At 34.6% G+C, this 13,590-nt stretch overlaps 1 protein-coding gene across 1 annotated transcript in view; it reads left to right on the top strand.

Moving 5' to 3' along the window:
* The first annotated feature begins 2,186 nt into the window (after window positions 1-2,186).
* Window positions 2,187-13,590, top strand: part of ntng1a (netrin g1a) — a 177,460-nt gene continuing 166,056 nt past the window's right edge. Inside the window, exon 1 of the mRNA XM_088401812.1 lies at window positions 2,187-2,204. The gene's annotated coding sequence lies outside the window, so the exon portion shown is untranslated. The remainder of the gene's footprint in view (window positions 2,205-13,590) is intronic.

Raw genomic sequence — 13,590 nt, 5'->3', positions numbered from 1 at the left:
CCTGTACTTGCTGAAAACCACCCTTCTCTGACTTTGTATTTGTATGCCCTCCCAACCTCACAATTATTAATGACTTGTGTTCATTTTAATGTGTATTCTTCAATAATAATCTTCACATGGGCTTGTTTTGAGAACAAATTTTCCAAACGGGCATCTGGTTCCAGTCTGCCACGAATAACCGCGGGACACGGGCGGGTTAAGAACCCCAACCAGACACACGAGGAGTAAATAGTCAATGGAGGTTCATTGAACAAAAAGCGCACGCCAGGTGGGAAAACAAAAAGAGTCCAAGAGAGTAAAGTACAACAAAATTCACAAAGTACCAAAATAAAGAGAGACAAGAACGTCTCGGCGAGATCTCCAACTGGGAGGAGAAGCATTGAGGGAGCGGAGTCGGCGGGAGAGCGACTGGCGTAAAGTAACAACAGAAATCATCAACAAGCAAACATCCAAAAGGCGCAAAGTACAAACCAAATTAGTTTCAAAGACGAAAATGCAGATTGGGAATGCAGTGGACTTTATGAGGCGAAGGAATAACCCGGCATCGCTCTCCTGCACCGGCCAGCCATAAAAAGCCCCAGATAGCAATTGGAAACAGGTGTGCGGTCGGTGACTCCGCTCCCTCATGGCAGAAGGAGAACCCCCCCCCCCCCCCCCCCCCCCCTCGAAACAAAGCCAAGTTAAACAGAGAATATGACACAGTCCACTCTGTTTAGGTTCCGTGCCTTTGCATAACCCATAGTCCATTATAAAGTGATCACGTTATGAAAAAGAGAACCATAGATGATAGCTGTTGGCTGAAAAAAAGTTACTATTAAAGCGCTACTTTGCCATTTGCAATCACTGTTTTAAACTATCTCACTAAAAATGAAACAATTGTGCGTGCCTATGAATGGAGATGGGAAACAAAAGCTGAAAAACTTGAACAGAACAGTTTTTCAAAAAGTCATTCCATACCTGTGTAAACAAGTTGACAGAAGAATGAAACAGTGAGTGGTGATGAAATGTACACTCATCCAAATCACTTAGTCCCCCCCCCCAAAAAAAAAAAAAATAACAATACGTCAGTGTAGTAATTATCAGGACAGGCTTTCATTCATATTTCATACATTTCTGCTTAAGGGAATAGAAAATGCTGGGTTATATCAGTTGCATGCTTTATTTGAGAATAGCAGCAAGATGATGCCATGGAAATTCTGCGGAATTCAGACTTGCCAACGCTCAAATGTTGCTTACTTTGGAAAAGTACACCATGTATAAATCACCAGACTTTCCCAGTGTGCGGTCAATAACGGTTCAATACGTCCCCAGTGTGCTAATGGCAAGAGGTGGGTTTTAGAGAAACAATCAAGAGAGCGGTGTGAACGACAACTCCATAATACAAGTTTGCTTTCTCTCTTCTCTCATGTTACTTTAGCAACAAAGTTATCGGTGCAATTCTTTTTCCCTTTTGGTCAGAAGACCGCTTGCTTCTTTTCATTTCATACAGCACCGGTCACCTTGATAAAAGAACTGAAATGACTTTTATAATTATAGAGGATAAGACGTCACAATTCAATTTGTTAATAAGATAGGGTGGGAAGAATAGACTACAACCTGAAAGATTTTAATAAATCTTTATAATGAAGTTCACTTCTTTGTTGGCTTGAAATGTCATACGTTGAAATCAGAAACATGGTTCCATTCTCACCAACCAATTAATCTTGAGGATGAACTCTTTCCCTTTGCCAATAACATGGTCTTGTCGGCACTCTTAGATCTGACATTAAAGCACTGATTTTTGGGTGGGAAATGTTGGACAAACTTATCTGCTAAAATCCTGGGCTGTGTATGTGTACGTAGTTTATATATATATATATATATATATATATATATATATATATATATATATATATATATATATATATATAAATATATATATATATATATATATAAATATATATATATATATATATATATATATATATATATATATATATATATATATATATATATATATATATATGTGTTTTCACAAAACCAGGTTTATTTTACAGAGATTAGTTTTGAGTTATTGATGAAAATATGAATTTTCAACAGGTGTCCATTTTGGGAATTCTACAATAACAACTTCCTTAAGGACTTGGATTTCATTTCCCATCAGCCAAATGGTTCAAATTGTACTCGAAATGATGGCTTTGTAATGATCCACACCACTAAAAGAGGTATGTGCCAAAACTTTAAACATGTTTTTCTCCAAGCTACGTATTTCAACTTGGACACAACCAAATTGCTGTGACTTCATAAATTTTTGCCTTACCTCCATGTATTGTATATTATTTTAAAGTTAATCAAGTTTAGAATTAGAATACCATGAATTTCAGAGCATGTCACAAAGTTTTTGCTCATGCTTTTGAATCCTGCTGCTCATAGTAGTCCAGGGCTGCATATCTGCAGGTTTTTTTAATAGCCACTAATGGGCACTCTCCAGTAGTAAACACAAACAGTTGAGTTACTGTTGTGTTGGTGCAATAATTTAACGGTGAAGGTGTATTGTTAAAAATATGTTGGTGCTGCTCTTTTTTTTTTTTCCAATGTGCAGGTATGTTCAATATGTGTTCGTGTTTTGATGTTTCTCTTATTTCTAAACATGCAGGCATAGAGTGGAAGGAATTATGTTGCTGTCACCAGATAGTTTTTCCAATAAAATGAAAACAATTTAGTCCGGTGCGGCCTATATACTGACAAGAATAGATTTTCTGTTAATTTTTGGTTGTTATGGCTTCTAATCTGGTGTACCTTGTTGTCTTAAAAATACTCTATCAATATCTCAATTTTGGAGGCAAAAATTGGAGACAAAAGTGCTTTCTGGGATCATTTTTAAAGAAGACATAATGCCTACTTTCCAGAAACTAAAAAATAACAGGTGTCTAATCAGTGTCATTATTTTTTAAATACTGCAAGCAGCAAGATTAATACACTTTTGTTTTTTTTCTTTTAATAATAGTGGCATAGGAATCAAAATGTATTTAGGGATCTGTCCTGCAAATTAGCCAGTACTTACTCCAACCCCCTGTTTTGCAGGGTGTGGTTTTTTTTTTTTTTTTTTTAATCATCGTATATTATTTCCACCCCATGACATCTTAGTCTTCACCATCAGGAAGATGTATGTCCGTCCTTTTAATTTGAATCCTGTAATAATGAGAACATTGACAAGCGTGAGATCGGATGTTATGGGGTGAAGCAACAACTGATATACAATAACAGGATGCCAGCACAAGCACAATCTGCTTTGCCCGTAGTTCAGCCCCAATAAATAGCCAGCACTCCTACCGCATTCATCATATCGATTTTTCTTTAATGATATGCGCTAGAAAGTAATTTCCTTGTCTCTGCCTTGTCAGCGGTGACTAATCAAATTTTCTCGAGTCAACCTATTCTATTCCTCAAGGAAATGCTTGGCTATACTGGTCATCAGAGTGCCACAGAAATTTTCGAACACTTTAAAAACCTGCAAATTTTCTCTCAATGCACAGCTTGAATACTAAATGTTTGCTGTGTCTGTGTTTCATCGGTCAACACGGATAGTGCTAAAATGCACACTTTTTTTCTTTAGGATTTGTTTTGTGTGCCCCCCCCCCCCCCCCCCCCCCCCCCCCCCTTTCTGGTCAAAAAATCATAATGTTAAAAAAAGGAAAAGTAATAGATAGTTTGAAAGTGTCCAAGGATGTTTCAACATTTTTGTAACCATTCTGCGTCCTTAGAGGATTAAAGATGAGCATTTTAACAGTTTTAGGTCCCAACAATTAATCGATTAGTTTCTCGGATGGGCCAAGCTCCTTAAGTCACATTTTTTGTGCTGTAGGTAATGACAAAGTCTACACACCTAGATACCTAGTTTGGAAATTGATTAGTTGTCAATTGATTGATTAATTATTGCACCACTTCTTGTAACAAAAGATATTTACTTCATATAACTGCTAATAAGGGGTCATAATTGGAGTTTATGAGAAATATTTGTATTTCAATATTAACTCATTAAATCTGAAAGATGTACTGAATTTATTTACAGAGTCCAGACATTCAGTCTCAGGTAACTCTTTTTTTAAATAAAATAATTAGGCAAAATAAAAGTCTATAGATCAGGGGTTCGAAAACTGTTTCATCATCATTTAGGACAAACTAAAGTGCCCTTTTTATTCAGCAACATATTCAATTTGACAACTACGGTACAGTATTTTTTTTTTTCCTTTTCAACTATACTGAAATTCAGAAAATACTACTTGCAAATTGAACGCCTCCTTTTACCTTTACCGGGTTGATTTACCCCCAAAATGTTACTGTCAATTATTTAGTCAAAAACAGCATTATAAAATAAAAAAACAAGCAATTGAAGACACAAAACATATTTTGACAGGGGTCCGACGACGCCACATTGAGAACCACTGCTCTAGCTAATTTTCAGAGTAATAAATGAATACAACACCTGAGATTTTTAGTCTAAGTCTCTTGAAAGATATGTAAAAATACATCTGTTGGAGTGAATAAGTTAACCTTGACCAAGAGAATTTTTAAGAATATCTAATCCATCAGGGCGTATTAAAGTTAAATGCTAATTGCATTGGCTCATTACTACTGGTCAGGACATTTCCATTTATGAAATGCCATTCAAAGTAGTGTAGCCACAAGCCAATCGATGTCAGCTGTCTTTCTGACAAAATGTTTCATTTGCTGTAAATACAGAAACAGAGCGGTATGGATTGGGGGCAGCCAGCTGGACGCCCACATGTATTTTTTTTTTTTTTTCGTTTCTCTGGGTTGTGGCACTCTGTAAAGGCATTGATCATTGCTTGGTGTCCAGTTTCATGAAAGCTGTCTAAAACTATGACTAAGGCCTACCGGGGCCAAGATGTTTGGAGTAAACTCATGACCTTTGAGGTTGTTCTAAGACCATGTTATTGATAGAAGTCCAGATACAGTTACTTACCCACTGGAAGTTGTTGATATTCAATAACTGTTACTCGTCTGTACACAATATTGTGCAGAGGCAGAGAGGTGCCAAGCCATGGTACACTTAAAGTACTCTGATGCTCTATCCTGATTTTAATTTTGATTGAATTTCTTTTTCCAAATCTACTGTTTGGAATTCATAAAGCCCTCACTTTTCTCACTAAAATCGATGCAATCATTTTTACATTTCTCTGTCAATAACATTACACTTCAACCCATACTGGGTTCTCTGCAGAGCAAAGGGAAAGAAGAGGTGGCATAGTGTGTTTTCCAAACAGCCAGCTATTCCCACCCACCTCTGCACGCTGGTTAGCACTCCCCATTTCTCTTTGTAGCTCTGGCTTTGGTGAATTTTCCTAAAATACACATTCATCGTTGCCAAGGGCATAAACAATTATCAATCAGCTTTAACCCCGTATTCCGCATATACGATTCTAAAGCTGCTTGCCGAGCCACTCTCCTATTTTCAGTGAGGTTCAAACTCGCCGCTCGCCACGCATGAAAAGTTACTCAGAGTAGGGTCAGGAATTAGGTGTTTACATGCAGAATTAACATATATATATATATATATATATATATATATATATATATATATAATATAGACCCTTCGCTGATGACCACGTTAGGCATTTGTTCACACACTTTTGGCAAGTGCTTTATTATGATGATGAAGCTTCATAAAAATACACACATACATGTGTATAAAATAAGACTAGTATTCATTTGTGTTCAAATGTGACAGTTAGCGAGACATTTTCTAATTGCTTCACGTACACCCTCTCTTCCTCGTCATCTCCTTGGTCATAAACGATGAAATGCCCACTTGGAAAAAAGTTAACAAGTGAAGGCCTCATTTAACCCAACTCACCATAGGGCATTTGTTTAGCATGCATATTGTTTTGTTGGTTCCCAACGTATTGGCTCATCAATAATTCAAGAGTGACACAACCGGCAATTAGAATGATGAAGACATCAAAATGTAAAACAGAGCGCTCTGAGTTTTGTTATTGAATAAGAGTTGTTTGCAAAACTCCAGACAGTGCAGACTTTTAATTAGGAGTTTTGTAGGCTAGCCAGGAAGAACAGATTGTCTGGTTGCTCTTTTTGGGTCTTCAAAGTCTTCAAAATAGGAATCTGTAAACATTGTTATATGAGTTGCATGTAATTAATTAACGGTTCAATGGGCATATTTCTTTAACCAATTTAGGCTGCAATGGTCCATCTGAGAAATCTTAGAACATCATGATTTTAATTATGACTTGCTCATTCTCTAATGCTCATTCTATAAAAAAAAAAAAAATCAACATCGCGTACAAATCGACCCCACTTTTTTTGACTGCAATTTGAGTGAATTTAAAAAAAAAAAAAAAACACGAGTATAAGTCTACTTAGTGATTACATAGATCATTGCCGGTCAACTAAAACACATGGTGTGTGTTATTAAAATGACAACATCACAGTACGTTTAGACGCATCTCTTCATGGCATATCAAATAACATACTGCTGCGGGAGGGGAAGGGGGTGGGGTGGAAACAAGTGTGAGGCAACGTGCGCATGCGTAGACGCAAATGCTGAAACAAATGTTGCAACAATAAAACAATTTGAAATTTCCATGCTTTATTTTTTTTTTTGACACAGCTGAAAATGAATTTGTCAAAAAGCCTCATCACTATCTGAAAACGCCAAACAATTCATCCCATTCAAATCCTGGACGTCATTTTCTTCCCATTCCTCATTTGCGCAAACATACTCATTACTCTTCCACGGATAGTCATTTTCGGACCTGTCCAATTTGTTCGAAACGGAGGTCTTTGGAGATGGTTTGCTGATCATCTTACTTGGGACTTTCTTTACCAAGTGATGAATAGTGTGAGATCACAGCGTTGAAGGTGGCCCTCTGTTTCTCTCCCCACCTGCTGACATCCATGCTGGCTTGTTCAAGCACATGTCCAAGGGCTAAATGAGACAAGTCAAGCCTTATTTTCCTTTCCATAATGAGTCAAAGTCAACTGGAAAAATTATCCATGGTACCTCGTTGTTGACAACAGAGAGACAATAAGGCGACACTTGATGTAGGTGCATTTGAAAGTGCAACCCCGCTAAAACAGATTTATACTATATACAGTATAATCACTTTAAGCCTTGTAAATGACATATTACTTATTTCACATTTATATTTGGAATTATTGTTATTCAAACAAGGATGAGAAAAAAAATGGTTTTGAGTTATGCTTGTATAAGTCAATCCCCCACCCAATATGGGGGTTGAAAATTAGGAAAAAAAAAAAACAACTTTTATGCAGTGAAATACTGCCACGAATCCTTCTTGACTTGTTCCAAGTCTGCCTTTCAGAATCAGCCACCACAACTTGTGGCAGATCACTGTGTTTTTCATTTTCTTTATCTGATGCTAGTTTAGTGGAGAAACCTTCACCTTTGCCAGTTTTCAAATGATCAGCAGGGCACAATGTCAGTCTCGAGTACCAAAACACAAATACTTCACTCAAAGCAGCCACCTCAACTTTGGGTTTGTTTTAAGTAGAATGTCTTGTTTGACCTTTTTGGGAGACCTTGCTTGTGTAAAGAATGTCCTTGTCACTACTAGTTTTCATGGACCACTTGGCATATTTTAGCTTTTTCTCCCCTGTGCTCAAGGAGAAAAGTCTTACTTGAGTGTATTGACAATACAGAGAAGCGGACTGTCTGCGCTATTACGAGAGAATCTTTCAGAACCGGTATAGAACAAACTGTTGAACTATTGAACACCATTGTACTATTGAACACGACCCTACATAGAAGAAAAAAAATGTCATTTTTATATATGGTTTGTTTATATATATATATATATATATATATATATATATATATATATATATATATATATATATATATATATAAATTGTTTGAGGGGGGAGGGGCAATCTGAAGCTTGTAATAATAAATAATTAGGGTATATCACTGCAATAACAGTTTTTTTTTTTTTCCCCACTCAGCACACGGAATGACATGATCAAAATTACTTACGGTATGTTGTTGTGATACCAGTTGCCATGCAGTATGGTCATGTGTTTTTGTCATATAGGGTCATTTATTGAATGGTATTTGTTCCTTCTTTTATCAGTTGCTATGCAGTTGCTAAGGTCCTTTAGTTAGCTTCATTACGTCACAAGATTGGTGTTTGATAATTTGAGCTCAGTGCCTAATTGTTGGAATGTTACAGACTCAAGCTGTCGGGTGAAACTTTCATCCTAGTTTCTTTCCTAGTCTAGTTCTTAGGTCCGGTTTCTGAGTCTATTTTTCAATGTGAAGTATCTGGTGCTTGTTACGGTTGCATTGGATTTTATACATGTATTAAAACGTTCTATTTTTCCACTTGCTTCATCTGCTTCTGAGTCCAAATTTTGCTCATCACGTGACAAAATAATACATACTCTGGTAATTATATCTCACATAGAGTGTGAGAACAAAATAAAACACGTATTGTTTCTTTCCAATGCACTTCAGTAAACGTCAGTTATATACAAATTTTCACTATTCTCTGGTGAGCCTGGTACCTATTCCCCACAAATAGCAGTGTTTAACATTAAATATATTGTTAAAAAAATAAACTTTACTTCTTGGGTCATGCAGTTAAGTATTTGGTGCAATTAATGACGGTAATAATACACTACATTACATTAATTCTTGTCTTGTGTTAATTTATGTTGCACTATGTATTTTATGCTTTTTTAATGTATTTGTAGATAAGCTGTGACTTTAGGTTGTGTGTAAAGTTGCGACGTCCAGGTCAGTTCTTTCCACCACTTCCTTGCTCACTTAAGCATTGTTTGTGAAAAATAAAATTCACTTTCTTTTGAATGACAAGTCTGAGGAATTACCTCAACAATTTCATAATATGTATTTAAAGGATGAAAGGTAATGGTATGATTTATGTGTAGTAAATAATGACTGCAGTGTTACTTGTTCACGAATGCTAGAAATGTTTAGAGTACATAAATGTTGGCTAAAGTTTGAAGGACCATAATTAGTTAATGCTGATTGATCAATCGGGCGCTATTTATGATGATCAAATACATTATTAATTCAACTCCTGAACATGTCCTTACTAGTCGTTCTGTTTGCCAGTCTATTTATGTGCGATTGGTTAAAATGTTTGTTGTTTCATCTTATAGGTCTGCATTGTTTTTGCTTTTGTCATAAAATTTGTAATTCGTTATTGGCATTATAACTTTTTTTTCCTTCCTTAAGCACATTTGTATTTCCCACATTGTGCAAAGTATGTGTCAATATAACTGAATTTAAAAGTATTTAACACACAAACCACTTCATGCAGAAAAGCTATCATTTAGCTCCTTTTTCCCCACATCTAATTCAATGAGAAAATAGAAAACAAGTATGGTGCTATTGATTGTCTTGTCATTTATGGATGTCTTATGTGCAAATGTCACCGCTTCTTGGTGGCTGCAGAATATGTTATCTGTTAATGAAGACATGCTCTGGCATGGTTCAGCGTGCAAGGCCTGACAGTCATTCTATGTGATCACGGGCTCTAATACCTCCTTTAATCAACACAGCTTGGCCCAAGGTATTGTGAGGGCATTCGTCTCACCTCGCCAGAAACACATGGTGGCAGTTGCTTTTGCATATCAGGCCTGGCGGATCGATATGTTATTAGAGAACAACCTGTTGGAGGCATGTCAATTAATTCCAGGCTGTCAACTGCCTCACTTGCGCTGGTTAAAAGAGTGTGGGAGGTGTCATTTTAACTTTTGCCTGTGAAAGATTTGTCACCGCTAGTCCTCCACTGCAAACGTTGCAGTGGGTTTGTATTGTTCGAACATATAAAATGAACGATGGTCTTTAATTTTGCACAACCTCCTTTTCTCAAAACATTTTCTGGTTGAAATACAATTGATATTTAAAAAGTCTTTTACCACATGGCGACTTCTAGTTATGTACTTGGTAAACATATAAATTAAAAAGTATAATGATTTTTAACTTCAATGTTGTCTTGATGAATCTTTATCTTACATTCAGTTTTTACCTCTGTATTTTTTGTTTGTGCTATATTTTTATACTCCGAGTCATCAAAAATCCACATTGAAATACAATATATTAAAAGAATATGAATTCATCTTGCCTTGCCTTTCTACAATTGGATTCTCCATTATTATTGCTACAACTCCAACATGCAAACTCCTCTACCTGCATTTCTTGATGTTAGTCTTGTTTATATGCTCACCTTCAAAAGCATCCTGCCCTTGTCCTTTTTTTTTATAGATTGGACCTTAATTAACATTCTTTGTAATGTATTTCCCCCCTCTTTGTCTTCCCTTAATTTATTTTTAGTCATCCTCCTGGTCAGCTTCCTTCCCCACAGATTTCAGCACACTGCATCCCTCAGGGGATTCTTCTTCATACTGATATGCAGAGCGCCACTTCTTCCAAAAACGAGTCCAGTTTGGAAGCTTCAAATTGTCCGCTTACAGGCATTTACTGCTATTTTTAAACAAAATGGTTCTAAATGTAATTTTTGAACCATTACAAATATTTGTTTTCTTTTTTTAATCTCATGGTTTCCATGTATTTTTAGTATTGTTTGTTTGACAATGCGCAAATGATGATTTGAGGATTTTAGGAGCCAGAACACAAAAAGAAAATAGTTTTTTTGTAAAAATTACAACTTGTCCACAGTTATTTAGAATCCGCTTGAGCTAACCCACTACTTGAATGAGGACAAGTAATTAAAAAAAAAAAGAAAAAGAAAGAACTTTGACCAGTGGATGCAGGCTATACAACAGTCCATACACAATTTGGGGATCACCATTGGGAAAAATTGTGACGGTGCACAACCACACATCATATCTTTTTAATAGAGGTCACTTATAATTTCAACCACTGTGTGTTAAGCGCTGTGCATTTCTGTGCGACGCAGTGAGCAAATGTTTTCGACAGTGGAAATGAGCAGGCTGCACATTTTACTGTGGTAGGCAGGCGCAGTCTTGATTTTCTGAAAATAGCTTGATTATTGTGCAGGTAGGAGAGCTTGAATGGGGAGCAGCAATCCATACGCTACACTTAACAACCAATGAAGTTGTGATTCAGAGATCTGGATCGAAAAAAGCTGACGCTGCTTGTCCAAACCCCTGACGTTCCCAGAACAGCACAGACACGCAATAATGTACCTATAATTATTGCCCGTAATGTCATGTCCATATTTAATCAACTATGCATAGCCACAATACATGCATTTGAATATTAACATCTCTTTCTTTTCTTTCTTTTCTGACTGCTAAGTAGGCATAATACTACTTACTTTTTACATTAGAATCCACACATACTGAATTTTTGGTCAGCTCTTGATAAATATGTTTTACAGTTTGTGAACCCCATTATTTATAATGGGCTCCTTGGAAAGCCAGCTTGTTTACTCAGCAAATGATTAGAACAGAAACTTCCCTTAATGGACAATATAGAGCTTTTCCAACCTCTCTCCATGCTGACTGCTTGACATGAGCGGGCAACGACTTCAACTCAATTTAGTGTGCATTGGAAGGGAACCAAAATTGAAATGAAGTCTGAGATATATATATATATATATATATATATATATATATGTATATATATGTATATGTATATATATGTATGTATGTATATATATGTATATATATATGTATGTATGTATATATATGTATGTATGTATATATATGTATGTATATATATGTATGTATATGTATATATATGTATATATATGTATATATATGTATATATATATATATATATATATATGTATATATATATATATATATGTATATATATATATATATGTATATATGTATATATATATATATATATGTATATATGTATATATATATATATATATATGTATATATGTATATATATATATATATATATATATATATATATATATATATATATGTATATATATATATATATATATATATATATATATATGTATATATATATATATATATATATATGTATATGTATATATGTATATGTATATATATATATATATATATATATATATATATATATATATATATATATATATATATATATATATATATATATATATATGTATATGTGTGTGTGTAAAACTTCACTTTTGAAATCAAAAACAAATACTCATGGTCTACAAAAATTGTCAACAACTTCAAATATTTAGAAATGTAATATAATGTAAATGTGGGCGATATATTCAAGATAGAATTTCCTGGTTCATTAAAATGTATGCAATTCTTCACAGCATGATGAAGCACACGCTGAAAAGAAATGTGAGCATTTTCACAGTCATAGAATATAATTAATATAATCCAAGAACTTCAGAGTATTCCACTTTTGATTTATTTTTCAGGTAAATTTTACTGAGAAAGCAAAAAGTCTCTATGGTGTATATTCTAATGACCTGACATAAACAAATGGGAAATAATGTGGAACAAATCTATAGTTTTCTTTTTCCAAGCAAAAGTAAATTGTCTTTTATTTTATTGTCTTTGTATTTTCTTTACCTCGTTTTGATTGACTATCAGCTCAAACGTCATCATTGGAAGAATAACAGTCATGCGTGTTTGACTGTAATGAAAAACAACGAAAATAATTACAGTGGCATCAGTAAATAGATGAAGCAATTTCTGGAGGAATTGCATGTGAATTATGAACATTTAATATTTATGGAATCATGTGGAATGACTTAGAATGCTTTGGAACCACAGAATATAATAGAATAGGTTTGAATTAAAAAATATATTGAACAATATGGAATTGTAAAAACTTGCTTTCTTTGATTTAAGATTTGAGGTGAAGAATTTGTGGTATGGTAGAGACTTGAAGCCGTCAAAAATGTGGAAATGAAAAAAATTCTGACTTTTTTGAAAAGGAAAAAAATACTTGGAGTTAGCTGAAGTGGTTCAAGTTGGAACAATTTGATGTAAAAGAAAATAAAAGCAATTGGAATTGATGAAAAGTTTTCAATTTTTGGGGGTATCTTCAGGGTATTTTCTTTTGCAAAAATGTAGATATGCTCAACAATTCAAATTCAGAATACGAGAAAAAATGTCAAATATTTAAAAATGATTAAATTATGGGAGGTTTTTTTTAAATTTGGGAAAAGATGGAATTGATCACAAATGTGGATTTTAGTGGAGTAATTTAGTGCAGAAAAGAAGCAAACCTTTGGATTCCTAGCTCTTTTGAAATAAAAAAAAAAAGTGTAGTGATAAAGATGAAGTGTAACTGTTGAAATCTAAAGCAAAAAATAAATACATTTGTCCTAAAATATTTTAAACATTTTTTTGGTGAGGCTTGATTGGAGGGTTAAGTCGGAACTGTTTTAATCACTCAGAAAGTAAAGGTAGTTTTGATCCGAAATGATGAATGTGTTGAAAGAAATGAATGGCGAGTTTGTACGTATAAAATGTAGACTATTTCAATGAGCGAGGATTTTTGGAATGAGAAAAACATTTGGAAAATATGATTTGCTGGAGTTCTTATGAAGTGGCTGCCTTGAGAAATGGAAACGACGAAAGACAAAAAAAACCCAAAACAGTGGAATAAGAAATTACACTGCGGAAACATGC

The sequence above is a fragment of the Hippichthys cyanospilos genome, chromosome 19 (genome assembly GCF_059441005.1).
Source record: "Hippichthys cyanospilos isolate Australia breed blue-spotted pipefish chromosome 19, RoL_Hcya_1.0, whole genome shotgun sequence".
Lineage (NCBI taxonomy): Eukaryota > Metazoa > Chordata > Actinopteri > Syngnathiformes > Syngnathidae > Hippichthys > Hippichthys cyanospilos.
The sequence above is the reverse complement of the archived record's forward strand: the minus strand, read 5'-3'. Positions and strand labels throughout refer to the sequence as shown.